Raw genomic sequence first — 18,992 nt, forward strand, 5'->3', positions numbered from 1 at the left:
AGGGAATCAATCCGCCCACATCACACAAAGGGCTGTACAAACTAAGTAGTTATATTGTGTCGAGGAGGGAAAAAGCAGAAGTGTTTATAGAGAGCAAGAAGTTAGCAGGGTCGGCTATTGGAGTCAGGAGGCAAATGCTATTAATTTACGTATCTCTGCTGATTTACAAAAGGTATTTGTCTGAGGTGAAAGGCAAGGCCAGAAACCATTGTGCTGTGTCTTTAAACACACGGTAACCCTATGGGAGGTGCTCTTGTCACTCAGGCCTCACTAGCCAATCACGCCCTCCAGGCATCCTGCCAGTCATAGGTGGAGCAGGGCGCTTCCGGGCTCCAGGCTTCCAGATTTGCTTTGAAGAGGAGCTGGCGGGAGCTGTGTTGTGTGCTGTGCTGTGGGGAGCTGAGCGGACAGCATGGGAAACCCTGACCAGGTGAGCTAGGCTCTGCTGTCTCCACATGGGAAGCTTGTGGGAGCCCGTGTGGCAGGTCCTCCCCAGGTTTGGGTGAGAACCTGCAGCCAGAGTCTTTATCCTGTGAGGTCCCAGCGGTCGCTGCAACTCCCTGGAGCCAGGGGCAGGCCTCTGAGTAACTTTACTCTGTCTGTGAAGACAGATCATTGGGAGCAAGGAGCTGTGTGTAGAAAGATCTTTGTGGTCAACTTCAACATGCCTTTGGTGCATTCCTGGAAAGCAGGTTGCCAAACTCAGAGAGTCATGGGTTTTCCAGTAGCTCCTAGACATTCAGCACTTTGCATTTTACATGTACGCGTAAAGCCCATTTATAGTTGTTTTTGCAGAAGTCATAAAAGGCATCTCAAGTGTCGGGTAGCACTGCACTACCAAGCCGTGATGTAGACGAGTAGAATTGGTGATATAAAGCATTTACCAAAGTTTAGGAGGTAGTAATTACTCAAAGTAGAATTCAGCTGAGGGAGGACTGCCTCTGAAGCACCCCAAAGATATGTAGTATGCTAACCAGGCCAGTTAGAGGTTAGGATGCTAGGATACACATTTGTTCACCAGGATTGTCCAGACATTTGGCTCCAAACCATTACAAAGGAGCCACCCCTGATTTACAACCAGCCACCGGGCCCATCCCCACAGCAAAGAACTGGCCCCTAACAAGCTGCTCAAGGGGACATTACAGGGTCACAGCCAACCTTAAGGCATGGTGTGCCACAAAGTTCCAGTTTTCTTCCTGAGAACAGCAGAGTTCTGGCAAAGGGAAGAAAACACGACACCAGGTGGCAACTATTTGAAATATAAACCAGTGTTGTGTTAAGGACTTACCTGCTCAAGCAAGGCTTTCATTTAGACCTTCAGCCAGGGAGGAGGGATATTCTTGGGAGAGCTAGTAATGGCCTGGGGCCGAGGCCTTGGGAGCTTCCCCTAAGGGTCTGATGTATTGGCAATAAAACAGAGCTTCTTCCCCAAATCCTAGAATATGCTTGGCAGTGCTGGTAATGCCTTGGTGCAGGGATTTCCTCAAATCCTGAGAACCCAACTATTCCCAATACATGGAGCTATGGTTATCAGTTCCAAGGCCACTGTGGGCTTTTGTCAGCAAAATTCTGGAGATCCCCTGTGTTCCCCTTGTGCAGTATTGATTAATTAGTCCCCTCCTGATTTTGTCCCATTGTATGATAGTTTCTGTTGACTTCATAGAAGTCTCCAATTGCCTTCCATTTCCTTCCTGAATGTAGTATTATACAGGATGCTCTTCTTCTTAAGAAGCTTACTTGGCATAAGACATAGCTTGTGCAGGACCTTCCCACCACAGCTTTTATCTTTTCTACCTTCTACTTTCCCTATCTTTCTCTTCCCTGGCACCTCCACCTCAGGACACTGTCACTGAAGAAGGTCCAGCTGTTTCAGGTCACTTGTGTACTTAAATAAGTCTGGAAATGTCTTTGCCGTGTAACTCCCCCATCTGTCTAAGGAGCTAGATTTTTACAAGTTGCCTGTCTCTGTTTAGATTGTTCAAAGTTGAACATAAACCTAAAAGACACTTGAGGATGACAGCGTATGTGGAGTGCAGTCTATGTCTAGGCTGTTTCCTGTGTGAGCATTAGCATACTATCGTTAAAGAGATTTTTCTTTATTATTCTCCTAAGTGTGTGGAGTGATTTCTTCTTGGGAAGGCATGTTAATTCTACAACAGCTGCATTTCCATCCTGTTGGGAAAGTGTTTCTGAGACAAGCTCTCTTATGTTGACTCAGGTGGCCTTGATTCCAGTCTGTTGATTTCCAGGGCAATGACCTTGCTGTCTTAAATGAAATGACTGTACCTGCCCAGAGTTTTAAAATTATCCATTTGACTCATGTAGTGGACCATCCAATGCAGTCACAGGAGAAGGATCCACATGTGGAACATTGCTTCTGTCTTCAGACCAAATAGGAGGAATAGGTTCTTGGGTACACCTCAGGGGAAACAGGGTAGGCAATCAGCTGCTATAGTCACCATTATCAAAAAGGACCTGATTGTGGAGTGGGAGTGATTTTTTTAAATCCCAGCATGTATTAATTCATCTCATGTGAATGAACACAGACCAGACTGTGTAGGTGTACAGTTTGGGAAGGTTATCTTGAGCCAATGAATATTGAATTTGCAATTAGGCAACTCTCCTATGCAGATATGGTCAATTCTGCTAGACACAATTATGTCAGCTCAGAGGTTTGAGAAACAGGCCATTGACTGTAACTGTGTGTCAGACGACAGATCTCAGGAGCCAACATGTGCATATGGATAGGACCAATCTATCAATTATTAATGATATTCCTATTCTATTCTCTTATTAATGATATGACCTACTCTTTTTCAAAGTCAAAATAGCTAAGGTTTTTTTTGTTTGTTTTATTTTTATTTTTTGGTTTTTCAAGACAGGGTTTCTCTGTAGCTTTGGAGGCTGCCCTGGAACTCGCTTTGTAGACCAGGCTGGCCTCAAACTCACAGAGATCCACCTGCCTCTGCCTCCTGAATACTGAGATTACAGGCATGCGCTGCCACCACCCAGCCAAATAATTATTTTAATTAATTAATTAATTAATTAATTTATTTATTTATTTTCAGAGCTGAGAACTGAACCCCAGGACCTTGTTCTTGCTAGGCAAGTGCTGTACCACTGAGCTAAATCCCCAACCCTGCTAAGTTATTTTCATTGGAAAAATGCATTATTTTTATCATTTTATATATCTCTTAATGTTTTAATGTTAAATGTTAAGATTTTTTAAATATTTTCTTCAAGTACATTACTGCTCTTAATCTCTATTTACTTCTGTTCCCCACTGTTTCAGGGCCTAAAGTTTAATTTCATCCTTCTTTTCAAGGGCTTTTGATTATTTATTTCTGTGTAGAGCAATGTCGCCTATCTAGCCCAGGCTTGCCTCATGCTATGTTATTGTGAATTGCTTTGAACACCTAATCCTGCCTCTGCTGCCCAGTGCTGGGAAGACAGTGTCACAGCTCCTTCCATTCTGGGCCTTGACTGCAGTGAGAAGGAAAAATAGACTAGTTAATGAGTGACCTCCAATATCTCTGGCTTTTAGAGGGGACTCATAAACGAAGAGGGACCTGTGCAAGAACTGAGTTCATAAACCAGCCTTGAAGTTGGTAGAGTCACAGTGCAGAAAGGGAGAGACAGGACACAGTTGAGAGCTTTCCTTCTTCAACAGTAGTCGAGATGAGCAATGTGGAGTTAAGTCATCGATTCTAGATACTCCATAATGTCTGATTGGCCATTTCTTGGGGTCCACAGAGCAGGGCAATCTAGAATCTGCATAAAGGACTGACCTTATCATGAAAGCAAATGGCTATAGTTATAGTAGTTCAACCAAAATAGAAGATCTGTGTAAAACGTTGTGGCCCTGCCTAACAGGACTGTTAATTTTCTAGTTTAAGATGTTCGTCCTGAGAGAAGAGGTGTGAGAAATCTTTAATGTGCTCTAAAACAGATCCCTAGTATCTGGAGCACATGCACAAAGCCTGGTTCAACTTTTCACAATAATTTTTTGAGATTATCACTACATCATATCCACACTCTTTTTCCTGCCACCAAGCCCTTCCATGACCCCTCATTGTTTTCTAATTCATGGCCTGTTTTTCTTTAACATCAGTCACACAGTAAAACATGTACTGTGTGAATGTGACCTGTGTTTGGCTGCAGGATTCCCCAGATATGAGGCAATGGGTTGGATGTACTGGACATTGAGTGTGTAATGGTATGTGTACACAAAGACCCTGTGCTTTGGATGAAGAACAGGAGGTGCTCTGGAGGGTGGAATAATGTCTACTAACATACAAACATTCTAGACCAGGGCTCTGCCTGCTGACCTGGAAGGGCAGAGCAGGAAGGCCATGTGCTGTCTGGATCATTTGATTCCTGTCCACCCAGAAGGGGAGGTGCTAATATTCTGAGGCCCAGCAGGGTGGCCCTACCCAATGAGGGACTCTCGAGAAGCTTATCAATCAGGAGTTTCAGCAGCAGGTAGCCTGCAGGTGCTTTTTGGGATTCTGCTCTGCTTCCTCTGTGGGGAGTTCTAAGGAAGACCACAAGCCATGCCATGGTGAGTGTGGGGTAATCATAGCAGGTCAAGCTGGAATTTGGATGGACCACGAGCAAGACTGTGGTTCTATTGGTCCATGTGGTGACTTGGACAGTGGCCTTTGTCCTCTGAGTCTTCCTGTGTCTGAATTTCCTGGGGCCAGGGAGACTGCAGCCCTGGCATGGAAGGATATAATGCTGGTAATATCACTTCCCAGTGTGCAAACAAGGGCTTTTGGTGTTCAGTAGGAAGACAGATTGGAAACTGATAGTCTGGCTTTTAGAAGTTCTGAATGTAGCATTCCTCTTTCAGGTTTGTGTTATAAATGTTACAAATAGTTTATAAACTGGTAGACAGATAGTGATGTGGATCATCTTTCTTCAATACATGTTTAGAATGCTTTTAACTTTCTGCTACCATCAGCTATAATGTTGTGATTCAGTAAAGTTTAGTTTCAAGGGACTAAAGGAGTTTCTGATATGCAGAGATTGCTGAGGTCTGCATGATGGGCAGGTAGATATGACAGAATCCACATCTTGTGCCATAATGGATGTGTCAGGAAGCAAATTATAAATTGTTCTTCTATGTTGTTTTGGGATTTGGCATTAATAGGGCTGGATTTACCTGAAACCACAAAGGGGCGTAAGGGGCTGCAGAGCCATAGCAGGAGATCACCTCCATTTGCAGAGAGAGCTCTAGAGCATGGGGCTTCTGTCTTTGGAAGAGCTATCAGTAGCTGGAGGGTCAGAAACAACAGTTTAAGCGTCACTTTGAGTTAATTTTGTGAAAGTTGTGAAGTCTGTGTTTATTTAATTTTCTATGCACATTGAATTATTGGTAGCTGGGTAACATTGGTCAAGATCACACTTTTACTGGCTGTGTTATTTATTTATTTTTTGGCTTTTGATTGAAGGTTGACTGCTTTTGCTCTTGGCTTTTTCTCTTCCTCCTCCTTATTCTTTTACAAATATTGCACACATTCTTGATTGTTGTATCATTGTAGTAAGTCTAGAAGTCATGTTATGTCAATCTGTGTACTATTTTTTAATAATCCCATTGAACATTCTGAGTGTTTCCACTTTGCATGTAGTTTTGGAATTAGCTTTCTTGTTATAAATTGTTGGGAATTGTAAATGGATTCTATTTTTTCTGCAGATTTACCATACACAAGATCTTAATTTTGATGCATCATGTTCCCAAGGATCATTTCTTTATTTCTTTATTTAGTTAGGTTTTGGTGTTCTTGTTGTTGTTAATTTGTGACAGATCTTTGGTTTATTGGATAAAAGGTATTGTGGGTCTTGGTAGGTGTCTCAGCACATATTCTTTTGGGGATGACCTGAGTTCAAATACCAATACTCAAGTTTGAAGGCTCATAACTATCTACATGTTCAGATCCATGGGATCTAACAGCCTCTTTTTGTGTGTATCACTTGTATACATATGGAAAACATTCACTCTCATGAACAAACATGCAAAAAAAAGCAGTAAACCCATTTTCAAACGTGCTGTGATTAATAAAGCAATTAGACTAAAACAAGTTGTCGTAGGTATTTAATACAAATCATACACTGATTTTTTAGAAATCTGTTATCTTGCATTTTGTTTTTAAAAGTTTTCATTTCCTCTCATGTAGACCTATAGGCAGTCATCAATCATAGGAAACAAAATGGTGTTTAAGTGATCCTACAGATATCCTTTTTTTTTCCATAAGAGAATGAGATCCTCTTAGAAGTCAAAACCATTTTCTATAAAGTTAAAACATCAGAAGGCTTCAAGTGAATCTCTCCAATTTTGGTGGAATACTCTCCTCACCCAACTCATTTTCTATTGTTGGTAAAGTAGAGAACCCTGAGTGTGTAAAGGATGATTTTTGGCCAGTGAGTTTTTTGGAGTTTGATTTTGATTAGAATCTTGTCATTTTTGTTTAAGGCTTATATATATATATATGTATGTATGTGTGTATGTGTGTGTGTGTTGGTCTGTTTTTGTGTCTTGTTTTGTCAATTGTACCATCCATGTTGTTGATTTTATTAATTGTAGTCTAATTATACTGTTCATTTTCTGGAAAATGATGGACCTTCACCAATTTTGTATTCAGAAAATTTTTTATGAATTCCTTGAGCTTTTGTTGGTTTGGGAACTTTATATTGTAGTAAGCAAAAAATGGTCTCATTTTGAGACATATGCTGGAGCGTTGTCAGTCTTAATTGCTACAGGTATTACTGTGATGGCCATGACTTCTAATAGGTGTGTAATCACAGAGTAAGCCTTTTCAGAACAAGTTGCTCATTGAAATCCTGAATGGGTGTCAATGGTATGGTGTACATATTTTAATCTTCCCAATTCTGTGAAATGAAACACATCCATCTTACAAATTTCATTTCTTTGTATACCTTTAGGATTACTTCCTGCAGGTAATGGAGTTTGGTTATAGAAGGAACAAGTAGGACTTTTTTTCTTTTCTTTTTTTTTTTTTTTTAAACAATTTCCTTGGTTTCTTGCCAAGTGATGGAAAAGTCCTCCTTCAAACCTTGGCTATTTACATGGTGTTTCTTATGAAATTCTGAGGCTTCTGGCCTATTGTCTTTTAATAACTGATCAATCTCATTATTACCTTGTGTTAGAGTACCTGACAGACCCATATGAGATCTGATGTGTGTTCTGTATAAAAGAGGTTCCCAATTTCTGATGATTTCCTGTAATTGTGTAAATAGTAAAGTAATTCTGTATTATCAGGAATAAATTCAGCAGTTTCAATATGTAAAACAACTCTCTCTGCATATTGAGTGCCTGTATTGAGAGATTCTGTTAATTCCATTAGTATCATAAGAATGGCATTCAGTGCTGCCTTTTGTACAGAATTATAGGGACTTTAAACCACTTTATAAGTCTCCTGATTTATATCCTGCCTTTCTTTTTCTTTTCTTTTTGAACTCAGAGATCTACCTAATTTTTTTCTTTATTATTATGTGTTTTAAATTTTATACATCAGCCATGGGTTCCTCTGTCCTCCCCCCCCCCCCCCACCTTCCCCCCAGCCCCTCCCCTTCATTTCCATGTCCTCCAGGATCCCCCTGGTGATTCATTTAAACCTGGTGGATTCAGTACAGGCATATCCTGCCTTTCTTAATTTATTTGCATCAGTATAGAATATGGGGACTCTGGAGATTGGTTTTTGCCATACAGTGTGAGGAAGGACCCAGTCAGTTCTCTTTATGAATTCTGACAGATAACAATTGTTAATCTCTCCCAAAAAATTTACTGCAGGCTCTTTGCCAGTATTCATTATCTTTCCATAAAGAGTAAATTTCTTCATTAGTTAAAGGTACTACAATTTCTGCTGGGTCCATTCCTGTCAACTGACAAAGTCTTAATTTTCCTTTTAGAATCAAATTAGAGATCTTTTCTACATAAGTCTTTAACTTCTTACTCAGTTTACATGTTAGAACTATCCATTCCAATATAATATCTTCCCTCTGCATCAAAATCCTATGGGGGAGTGTTTAGAGGGGAGTATGACCAGAATATAATTAAGTTCTATATTCATACAATCCACATGTGCCTCTCGTATTTTCTTTTCTACTAGAGCCAATTCCTTCTCAGCTTCAGCTCATAATCTTTTGGATTATTTAAATCCTTGTCCCCTTTTAGGGTACTGGCCAAATTTACTACTCCATTGTTAGGGATTCCAATGATGGTCTGTAAGTTGGAAATGCTTCCTAACAATTTTTAAAAATCACTAAGAGTCCACAATTGATCTCTCCTGAATTGTACCTTTTGGGGTCTAATTTTTTGTAGATCTATCTTTTTTTGTTTGAGACAGGGTTTTTCTGTGTAGTTTTGGTGCCTGTCTTGGATCTTGCTCTGCAGACCAGACTGGCCTTGAACTCACAGAGATCTGCCTGGCTCTGCCTCTCGAGTGCAATATTGTTCTTTACATTAGGCATTGGATTATTTAATTTTCCTAGAGAGGAACTTCCTCCACAGTGATTGGAAATGTTTGGACTGTGTTCGATTTGGGGGCCTGTGAGAGGCCCCCTAAGGTATTTATTTCCCACTGGTAAAGGGTTGCCTCCTATGTCTCAACAAAGGTACTCCATCCATCTCAGCCTTCAATTTATCCAAGGAATTGGCAACTTGATTTCTAATCCCAAGAAGCAACCTCATACAGAACCTGCTGCAATTCTGGTCCAAGCGTGGTAGTGTCCAGCACAACTTAGAAGCCAAATTGTGTGTGTGTGGGTGGGTGGGTGGGGGAACAGTGGTAACCCATGTCATACTGGGTCTGGAAACAAGAAAGATGCAACATTTATAGATCATTGATTTTTCCTCTGTGATTTTATTTCAGCGCTATTACACCCTTTTATGTTTGGCAGTCAGAAACCCAGTGAGGACACTGAGAGTTCATTGCATGAAGCTGTGAAGATGAAGGCAGTGTTGTATTTTGAGATGATAGGATGTTGAAATATCCAAACCATGAGACATCTGCCATGAAGAGCTGCCTACAGGGAGTAGAAGTAGCAAAGGAGAGACATGTATGAAAAATTTCAGGCATAGAGCTATGGAAGCCCTTGGAGAATGAAGCCCCACTTGTCTGAGATGGAGCTACAGGATTTGTTGTTTGCCCTGCTGAATTTTAGTACTGCCTTGGTCCAATCTTCCCTCACCATGTCCACATTTTTTTCCTTTAAAAAAATTTATTCTTCTTGCCAGGCAGTAGTGGCGCATGCCTTTAATCCCAGCACTTGGGAGGCAGAGCCAGGCGGATCTCTGTGAGTTCGAGGCCAGCCCAGTCTCCAAAGCAAGTTCCACGGAAGGTGCAAAGCTACGTAGAGAAACCCTGTCTCAAAAAACCAAAACCAAACCAAACCAAACCAAACCAAAAAAATGTATTCTTCTCTCACGCAATACATCTTGACTTCAGTTTCCCCTCCTTCCTCTTTTCCCAGTCCTCTTCCCTGCTCCCCTCTCCACCAGATTTGCTCCTCCTACATTTCCCTTCAGAATAGAGCAGATATCCCAGGGATAACAACACAACCCTGCATAGCAAGTTATGGTAAGACTAGGCACAAACCTTCATATCAAGGGTGGATGAGGCAAATCCATTAGGAGAAAAAGGGTTTCAAGAGCAGGCAAAAGAGTCAGAGACACCCCCCACTCCCACTGTTAGGAGTCCCACAAAAACACCAAGTAACACAAGCATAACATATAAGCAGAGGACTTGGTGCCGACCCCTGCAGGTTCTGTGATTGCTGTGTCGGTTTCTGTGAGCCCCATTGAAACCTGCTTAGGTGATTCTGTGGGCTGTATTTTCCTGTGTCCTTTAAGTTAGGGAAGTTCAACTATAAATTTGTTTGAAAATATTTTCTGAGCCAAGATTCTTCTCCTTCTATTATTGTTAGGTTTGGTCATGGTGTTCCAGATTTCCTGGATGTTCTATTTCAGGGAAATTTTAGATTTAACATTTTCTTTGATTGATTCATCAATTTCTTCTATCATGTCTTCAAAGCATGAAGTTCTCTGTTCTATGAATTGTATTCTGTTGGTGAAGCTTGCCCCTGTAGGTCCTGTTCAGTTACCTAGATTTTTCATTTCCAGAATTCCTTGAGTTTGCATTTTTAAAAATTGCTTCTATTTCCATTTTCAGGTCTTGAACACGTTCATTCATTTTCTTAAACTGTTTGTTTGTTGGTTGGCTTTCTTTAAGGGGTTTATTCACTTCCTCTTTAAGGACTTCTATCATCTTTATAAGGTTGGTCTTCTGTCTCTTGTGCTTCCACTGTGTTGGAATATTCAGGGCTTGTTGTACTAGGATACCTGGAATCTGGTGGTGACACATTGCTCTGGCTGTTGTTGATTGTGTTCTTATGCTGGTGTCCAGGTATCTGAGTTTGAGTTGATTGTGGGTCTAGGTGTCGATTTCTCAGTTTGTCCTTGTTGAATGGGTGTTTTGTTCCTTGTTTTTATTTGCTCTCTGGTCTTCTGGTCTGTGTGATCTATGGTTAAACAGTGTATCTCACCCCAAGTTTGGGACTGGAAATCTGGTAGTAGGTGTGGCCTTTATTCCAGCATGTAGTTATCTGCCCAACTTTTGGGCTGAAAAAAGGGAAGGGGGGAGGGAGTTTGGAGATAGTGTTGAGGGGACACTGAGAGAATGGGGGAGATTTGTAGGCAGGTAGCCTACATGAACTTCTGGAAGATGGTGTGTTCTTTGTTTGAGCAAGGGTTCTCACCTAAATTGGAGGCTACATCATAGAGATGAGGGAATTGGGATTAGGGATAGTGTTATTAAAAGAATAGAATAGGTCCACAGGTGAGCAGCCTATGTGGATTTCTGGTGGCTGGTATGGCCTCTGGTCCATCAGAGAGTCTTAACCTCATTTTGCCTACCTGGTCTTCTGACTGGTGTGGCCTTCACTTGAGCAGAGGATATCCATCTGATTTGGCAGTGGGAGCATGGCTTTGGGAGTAGCAGTTTCAAGGTTGGTGGGGGGATTGTGTATGTAGGAATGTAGGTAGTGTGAAAGTTTCAGGGCTGGTTTCCTGACTACCTGTTCTTCTAGCTGGTGTGACATGCACATGAGCATGGAATGTCTGTCTAAGATGGGATCTGGAACATGGACATATTCCTCTTTTTCTAAATGGGAATATATCCATTTATATATTGAAAATCCTTAAGTTGCTTCTTGATTTTATTGCATGTGATGATAGTCAAGAGATTTGTCTTGAGGGTCAGAAGATACTTTGGAATTTTTGCTGTTTGGGCTGTTACAGATTATGAGGATCACTGAAGTTAGACTAAATGTATATTTTTTTCTTTGTGTTCATTCTTCTCTCATACAATGCATCCTCACCAGAGCCTCCCCTTCCTCCACTCCTTTCAGTCTCCCATTCCCTCCAAATCCCCATTCCACCAGAATCACTGCTACTCTGTTTCCCTTCAGAAAAGAGCAGGCCTCCCAGGGATATCAACCAAACACATTGTAACAGTGTCATAAGACTAGGCACAAACCCTCAAATCAAGGCTGGACAAGGTAACCCAATAGGAGGAAAAGGGTCCCAAGAGTAGGCAAAAGAGTCAGAGACACCATGACTTCTACAGTTAGTATTTCTACAAATACCCCAAACTAAACAACCACATCATATATGCAGAGGACCTGGCACAGAGCCTCGCAGGCTCCATTATTGCCACTTCAGTTTCTCTGAGCCCCTATGAACCCTGCTTAGTTGATTCTGTGGGCCATGTTATCCTAGTTTCTTTAACCCTCTGGTTCCTACAGTCCTCACTCCCTCCTTCCACAGGATTCCTAGAGCTCATTTTAATGTTAGGGTAGGAATCTCTTCATGTGCTCTAATCAGGTAACAGAAGAAGCCTCTCTGATGACATTTGGGCTAGGCACCAATATGTGAATATAGCCAAATATAGTTATGAATCATTTCATTTTTTCCTTGTTGAGTTGTATTTGGTTCTTTCCTAGTTCTTTGAGAAACATATACAGTGTAATGAAATTAACTTTAAATTTGTATCAATATACCAAAATCCATACCAATGCAAAATGATAGCACACACCCATAACCCACTAAATAACCAAAAGCCTCCTCTTGGAAATGTGGGCATCATGTTCTCCAAACTGTTTTCTGTTGTTTGTGGGTGAAGGCATCATTAGTATCCTGGAGAGAGAATTGGAGATAATGGCCAAACCCTGGGAAGACCAGCTATAATCTTTGTTGGAAGAGATCACCTGTCAAGATTCAGGAGTTCTCCACTAATCAAATCTGATCCATATCAGCCTGGAACACATCCACAGCCTTTGTTTCCTGTGGTAAAATAAAGCAAAACCTCTTCTCCAAAGCATTTTTTATTTTCATTTGACAGTTATATTTTTTGAGTTCCATTTTAAAGTTAAGATAGCCCTCAAGTATCTAGGTTGGTTCAGTTTTGCAATCCTTTCACAATCCCATGTCAGCCACCAGTTGTTTGCTCATCGGCATTCAAAAAATTCAAAATCAACACAACACTATATAGGATGCAGACTCTCTGTGTATTTCTCATCTTTATGTGGCTTTTTCTTTTATATTACTTTTATTGTCCCTTTAAACTGTCTCTTCTACTTTATTATTTTTAACCTATTATTTCTTTCTATGACTGTCTATACCCATTTTCTTTTCTTTTTTAAGCCTACACACACTGTAAAACACACTGGAACCTGATTACAGGTTGGTTTGTTATTTTATGTCTGAACCTACTGCATATCATTTAGCCTTTTTTGACCATATGAGCAAACTTAAACTGCAAAGCTATAGCACCTCAGCACCTGTCTTTGGTGGCTGGCTCTTCCCAGTTCTTAGGTCATGAAAGCCAAGCATGAAGCCTTTTTTTAAAAAATTGTACTGAATGCTCAAGGGCTTGCTGTAAAGCAAAAACTCATAAAGGAACCTGAAATCTGAGCCTTACTTTGGTATGCCAAAATGTCATTGGTTATTATTACTCTTGCTCATAGCCCTTTTGCTGTTTCTTCTATTGGGTGACCCACTACCCAGCTCCCAAATAAATCCCACTCTTACTATTATAAATGTCCAGTCGTAGCTTGACTTGTTTCTAGCCAGTTTTGCTGTACTTAAATTATCCCATCTACCTTTTGCCTCAGGGCTTTTATCTTTCTCTAGTTTGTATACCTTTACTTCTTACTCAATGGCTTGCTGAGTAGCTAGGTAGCTGGGCCCTGGTGTCTTCTTTTCTGGCTCTTCCTTCCTTTTTTCATCCCTTATTTCTCCTCCCATTTATTCTCTCTGCTTGCCAGCCCTGCCTACCCTTTCCTGCCAAGCTATTGGCCATTCAGCTCTTTATTAGACCAGTCAAATATTTAGACAGGCAAAGTATCACAGCTTCACAGAGTTAAACAAATGCAAATAAGAGAATGCAACACATTTTTGCATCATTAAAAAAATGTTCCACAGCATAAGCAAATACAACACATCTTAAAGTAATATCTCACAACAGCCTGGGTTTCATTTTGAGACCACAAGATGTTAAGATACGAAGCCGGGCGGTGGTGGTACACGCCTGTAATCCTAGCACTCGGGAGGCAGAGGCAGGTGGATCTCTGTGAGTTTGAGGCCAACCTTGTCTTCAAAGCGAGTTCCAGGACAGCCTCCAAAGCTACAGAGAAACCCTGTCTCGAAAAAAAAAAAAAAAAAGATGCTGAGATACCTAAGCTATGAGACATCTTCCATGGAGACCCAGCTGCATATAGTGAATGGAAGTAACCAAAGAAAGAGAGATACATGAGAAGTTGCAGGGATAGGGCCATCCAAGCCCTTTGAAGCAAAAGTTCCATACATCTGAGACAGAACTATAGGATTTGATGTTTGTCCTGCTGTGCTTCATTGTTGCTTTGGTCCAATCTTCCCTCACCATGTCTCCATTTCTCTTTTGGAATGTGAATGGTATTCTGTGCCATTTTATGTTGGAAAGATGTAACTTGCTTTCTGATTTTACATGATGTCACTGTCAAGAGATTGTCTTGTGTGCCAGAAGAGTCTTTTGAACATTTGAACAACTCAGGGTCTGTTGCAGATTATGAGGATCATTGAAATGACTAAATGCATTTTCTTCATGGATGATCGTAAGTCTATAGTGAGCTGGTTCACATTGTAGTTGATTGAATGAAAACTTCCCAGGTAGAATGATATATTTGAACATGTGTATCTCCTTGGTGACAGCCTGCTTCCTCCTTGTGCTGTCAAGCCTTCACCAACATTATAGTCTCTACCCCTAAATTACATAAGATACAGTAGGAGCCATTGCTGTTCAGTGCTGAGTGAGTTTGGTAGCCTGCTGTTTTAATATGATTTTTTGCTCCTTTGTTTGTTTTTGAAGACAGGGTTTGTCTGTGTAGCCCTGGCTGTCCTGAAAGTAGTTCTACACACCAGGCTGGCCTCAAATTTAGAGATGCCCTGACTATGGCTCCCAAGTCCTGGGATTAAAAGTGGGTCAACATTTCTGGCTTTTCTGTTTTTATATTATTGGTTGATGGTCCTGGAATATAGGCTTTTGTACATGTCATGCATATGCTGTTGTACTGAAATTCACCCATATCTTGAATTTTAATATTTGATAAAGGGTATCATTCTGTTTCCCAGGACACCAAATATTCATGACATTAATACTGCATGAGCCTTCTGACTTATTAGGTAGGGTTAGGACATTATGCAGGTACAGGACCTTCTTCCTGCCTATTGTGTTTATTTTGATATTTTAAAATGAATATGAGTGTTTTACCTGTATGCATGGTTATGCACCACATGGGTACCTGATCTTCATAGTGATTAAAGATGGTCTGAGAACCCTGAACTTGGAGTAATGGATAGTTGTGAGTCGCCCATGTAAGTGAGCCTACCTAAATGCAAGACCAGCAAGCACTCTTTACTACTGAGCCATCTTCTACCCTGTGTTGATTATTTATGATCAACATTTATATAGCTAATGTTTTTATCTGTCCATTTGTAACTGTTTAAACATGCAGTGTCTTTTAGTAAAATCTTATTGATGTTACAGTTTAAATAGGGGTACTTCAGGTTTCTGGAAGATGAGTTCACAACTGGAGTGAATGTATAACTCTTTGTAGGAATTTTAGTAGAAACCTCTGAGTTCTAGCTTGTTTGTTTGTTTGACTGATTTTTGCATGGGAGACAGTATCTTAATATGTACTTCTGGCTGTCCTGGAACCAATTGCATAGACTAGTCTGGGATTCAACTCAGAGGTAGATATACCCTGCGTTTTGAGTGCTGAGGTTAAAGGCATGAGCCAATACACTCAGCTTGTCCATCTTATTTATTGTTTGTATTTACTAATTGTTCATACAATTTCTCTCATGTGTACTCTGTACTGTTGATCTTTTTACTTGTCTATGTTTGTTAATAGGCATTGCTCTTTCAAGGTGATATCCCATCTAAAGGGACTTGGTAATTACATCATAATGCCTATGTTATGGAATAAGTGTGGGGAGCACCAGAATTATATGAGTATGTTGTCAACGAAGTATACATTTGCAATGTCATCAGTATCATACTTTCTGTTGTACACATGTATGGAATATTTTAGAATACAGTGACCTATGATGATGTGCATGTTGACTTCACTTGGGAAGAGTGGACTTTGCTGGATCCTTCCCAGAAGACCCTCTACAAAGATGTGATGCTGGAGACCTACAGGAACCTCGATACTTTAGGTAAGACCAAATTTTCCTTCATGTTTAAAATAAGGGGAGAACTATTCTTTGGTTATTTATGCTCTTCTATAGTTTTATTGAGAAAGAAGAGGAATGAGGTGAATAATTCAGGCATAGTTCTAAGGTTCACTTAAGATATTAAATTAAATTTTGCCCAATTTTCAATAATATACCAAACATTTTCTGGTACTGTATTTTAGGATACAGTTGGGAAGATGATAATATTGAAGAACACCATCAAATTTCTAGAAGGCATGAAAGGTAATTTTCATGTGCAAGCTGAAGAAATGTGCCTCTGAAGAAACTGTAATGTGTTGTGGAGGTTTTAAACAAAAGCAACAGCATAAATAAGTACTTCTTAAAATACATTGATGATTATGAAATTCTCACAAAACCATACACCACAGTTTCAGGTGGTGGGTTACATTTGCAAGGCAGTCTTTTAAGAAAGAAGACAAGGAAACAGTGCCTTAACAGATATCAGCATTTAGTCATAGCACCATGAGACCTATGCTGTAGAACTGCCAATCCATTTATTTCATACAACTCATATTACAAAAGATATACACATTGAAGAGGTCATAAGAATATCTCTAAAACCCTCTAATAAGAAAAAAGATTCTATAAATGTGAACCATGTCAAAAAGGATCTTTCCATCCTAGGTGTCTTCAAAGATGCAAAACAACCCTTCATGAAGGGAAAAAACATGAGTGTAAACACAGTGATAAAACCTTAAGATTTGATTCCTCTTTACAGTTGGTCCAAATGACAAAATTAATTTATGCAGAGATAAAGATTCAGTAGTGTATTGAATGTGGTAAAACTTTTACATGTGCTAATTCTACTTGTAGGTATGAAAGAAGTCATACTGGAGAGGAACCTTCTGTATATACTCAATATGGTAAAGTCTTTTCATATGACAGTCATCTTCAAAGGCATGGAAGAACACATACTGGAGAGAAACCCTATGAATGTAATCATTGTGGTAAAGTCTTTGGACGAGTGAGTCATCTTCAAATCCATGAAAGAACACATACTGGAGAGCAACCCTATGAATGTAATCAGTGTGATAAAGCTTTCTCTACACAGAGTAGTCTCCAATTACATAGAAGAACACATACTGCAGAGAAACCCTTTGAATGTAATCAGTGTGGTAAAGCTTTTGCATCTCACAGTAATCTCCGAATACATAAAAGAACACATACTGGAGAGAAACCTTATGAATGTAATATGTGTGGTAAAGCCTTTAGACAACGAGGTTCTGTCCATATGCATAAAAGAACACATACTGGAGAGAAACCCTATGAATGTAATATGTGTGGAAAAGCCTTTGGACAACAGGGTTCCCTCCAAGTACATAAAAGGACACATACTGGAGAGAAACCATATAAATGTAATCAATGTGGTAAAGCATTCTCTAGACAGAGTAGTCTCCAATTACATAGAAGAACCCATACTGGAGAGAAACCCTATAAATGTAATCAGTGTGGTAAAGCCTTCTCTATACAGAGTAGTCTCAAATTACATAGAAGAAAACATACTGGAGAGAAACTCTATGAATGTAATCAGTGTGGTAAAGCCTTTGCATTTCACAGTAATCTCCAAATACATAAAAGAACACATACTGGAGAGAAACCCTATAAATGTAATCAATGTGATAAAGCCTTCTCTACACAGAGTAGTCTCCAAGCACATAGAAGAACACATACCGGAGAGAAGCCCTATGAATGTAATCAGTGTGGTAAAGCCTTTGTATGTCATAGTAATCTCCGAATACATAAAAGAACACATACTGGAGAGAAACCCTATGAATGTAATCACTGTGGTAAAGCCTTTGGACATCAGAGTTCTCTTCAAATGCATAAAAGAACACATACTGGAGAAAAACCATATAACTGTAATCAATGCGGTAAAGCATTCTCTACACACCGAAGTCTCCAATTACATAGAAGAATCCATACTGGAGAGAAACCCTATGAATGTAATCAGTGTGGTAAAGCCTTTGGACAACAGGGACATCTTCAAATGCATAAAAGAACACATACTGGAGAGAAACCCTATGAATGTAATCAATGTGGTAAAGCCTTTGTTCAACACAGTGTTCTTCAAAGGCATAAAAGAACACATTCTGGAGACAAACCATATGAATGTAATCAGTGTGGTAAAGTCTTTGCATATACCAGTAGTCTTCGAACTCATGAGAAAAAATCACACTGCAGAGAAAGCCTATAAATGTAGCCAGTGTTGTGAAGTTTGCACTTTATACAGAAATAAACTTTTTGCTTACAATGAGTCTGTTAAAGCCTTTGCATATTACAATAGTATTTGAGTACCTGAAAAAAAATACTAAGGGCTTCTTAATATAAAGTATTTTCTAAGATCTTTAGCCAACATAGTTATATTCAGTTATACAACAGTATTTTGTAGAAAAAAATTGACAGTGTCAACAATCTGTTCAAAAATTATGATGTCCATGTTTATACTGTCTGCACCTGCGAGGTCATAGAAAAAAATTAAATTCATGAATTTATGAAGCCATAAATGTTGGGTAAAAGGACCAGTGAAAGAAACACACACTGACCTTGAAACCAGAACCAAAAAAACCACACATGCATAGCCATTACCAAGCTAGCATGAAACCAACTAATCCCTGATCAGGAAAGTCAACCAATCCCTGACACAAAATCCAGCCAATCTCCAAGATTGTCCAGGCTCAGAGATTGAAATCTGACCAATTCTCACCTTGGAAATTTTTCCCAAGAAAAGTCTACCCCTAAGAAGCCCTATATGTGCCTTGTGCCTGTATAATTAGCAGCTGCCCTTTTCCAGGCACTCTTCTGGCTCCTCTCTCCCTGTTAAATCTCTTGAATAAGTTTTGGTGAAGATCTTTGGATGTCATGAAGCAGAATCTCTGCTGGGACACTCCCTAGTGGCTGCACTGGTCAATGGAATGGAATATGCACAGAAGGGACACTGTATCTTAGAAGAGGAACAGGAAGTACTCTGAGAGATTCGAAGAGTTTCTACTTCAATACATATTTCCTTGATCCTTGTCTGCCCTTAAAGTGGAAGGGCACAGCTGGGAAGACCTGTGCTACCTTAGTTATTTGATCTTTGCTCATCTGGGCTGAGGCCCAAGCAGGTAATAATACTAGCTATTGAGGAACTCTGGGCAAGCCTAACAAGCAGGAGTCCCAGTGGGAGGTAGATAGTGGG

The 18,992-nt window shown here is 40.0% G+C and overlaps 1 pseudogene; it reads left to right on the plus strand.

Moving 5' to 3' along the window:
* The first annotated feature begins 355 nt into the window (after positions 1-355).
* Positions 356-18,992, plus strand: part of LOC118571742 — a 29,949-nt pseudogene continuing 11,312 nt past the window's right edge.

This window comes from Onychomys torridus, chromosome 21 (assembly GCF_903995425.1).
Source record: "Onychomys torridus chromosome 21, mOncTor1.1, whole genome shotgun sequence".
NCBI classification, from domain to species: Eukaryota; Metazoa; Chordata; class Mammalia; order Rodentia; family Cricetidae; genus Onychomys; species Onychomys torridus.